The 1,198-nt window shown below is 40.6% G+C and overlaps 1 pseudogene; it reads right to left on the bottom strand.

The window, feature by feature from the left end:
- Window positions 1-775: 775 nt before the first annotated feature.
- On the bottom strand, window positions 776-893 carry LOC129780706 (5S ribosomal RNA; annotated as a pseudogene).
- Between the last annotated feature and the right edge of the window lie 305 nt (window positions 894-1,198).

Here is a 1,198-nt window from a genome sequence, read left to right as displayed (position 1 = left end):
ATGAAACAGGGACACAACGAAGGAAACATCATTAAACGTTGACATCGGCGTTTCTGAGGAACAGGTATAGATGAAGCAGAAGATCAGGATCACGGCTACCTAAGATATCCCGGACGGGGATATCCGATTGTCTGCCTTGTGCTCTCAGTGCTCTAGAGAGCTGAGAGCGAGCAGCATGGAACCGGATACACGACCAGACAACATGCTCGATGTCGTGGTAGCCATCGCCACAATCACAAAGATTGTTTGCTGCGAGCCCAATGCGATAGAGATGCGCGTTTAGGTTGTAGTGATTGGACATGAGCCGAGATATCACGCGAATGAAATCACGACCTACATTCAATCCCTTAAACCAAGCACTCGTCGAAACCTTAGGGATAATCGTGTATAACCAACGACCGAACTCATCTTCACTCCACATGCGCTGCCAACTAACGAGTGTGTCCTGACGAGGAATGTGAAAAAATTCATTATAGGCAATTTGCCTTTCAAAAAGTGTGCCTTCTGAAGCGCCCACCTTAGCTAGCGAGTCCGCTTTCTCATTTCCCGGAATCGAGCAATGAGAGGGAACCCATGCTAAGGTAATCTTGAATAATTTTTCGACCAAAACACTCAATAGATGTCTTATTCTTGTTAGGAAATAAGATGAGCGCTTATCAACTTTCATTGAGCGGATTGCCTCTATTGAGCTGAGACTGTCTGAAAAAATAAAATAATGGTCGATGGGCAGTGTTTCAATGATCCCTAGAGCATAGTATATCGCACCCATTTCTGCGACATACACCACAGACGTTCCCAAGCGGTCACCTATCTAAGTACTGATAGCGCCCGATGTTGCTTAACTTCGGTGATCGGACGAGAACCGGTGTTTTCAACATGGTATGATCGTTGACAAATCTGATGACAAATGACTGATGTAAAAAAACTTTGTTAAAAGTGAAAAGTGCTGATCGTTTCGGATACACATTAACGCTGGCATTAATTACACATTTATTGCATCAATAGCAAAAGTGTCTCATATTTACGGGTAATAAAAATAAAATTATGTATTGATGATACTTCATATGATTTACTCTCGGAGACTGTTTCGAAAGATTTCACACGAAGATGAATCATAAAATATAATTTGATGTTTTTATATATTTTTTATACAATAAAAAAATAAAATAAAAACATCAAATTAAAATACATCGTTAGT

The sequence above is a fragment of the Toxorhynchites rutilus genome, chromosome 3, assembly GCF_029784135.1.
Source record: "Toxorhynchites rutilus septentrionalis strain SRP chromosome 3, ASM2978413v1, whole genome shotgun sequence".
Taxonomy (NCBI): domain Eukaryota; kingdom Metazoa; phylum Arthropoda; class Insecta; order Diptera; family Culicidae; genus Toxorhynchites; species Toxorhynchites rutilus.
The sequence above is the reverse complement of the archived record's forward strand: the minus strand, read 5'-3'. Positions and strand labels throughout refer to the sequence as shown.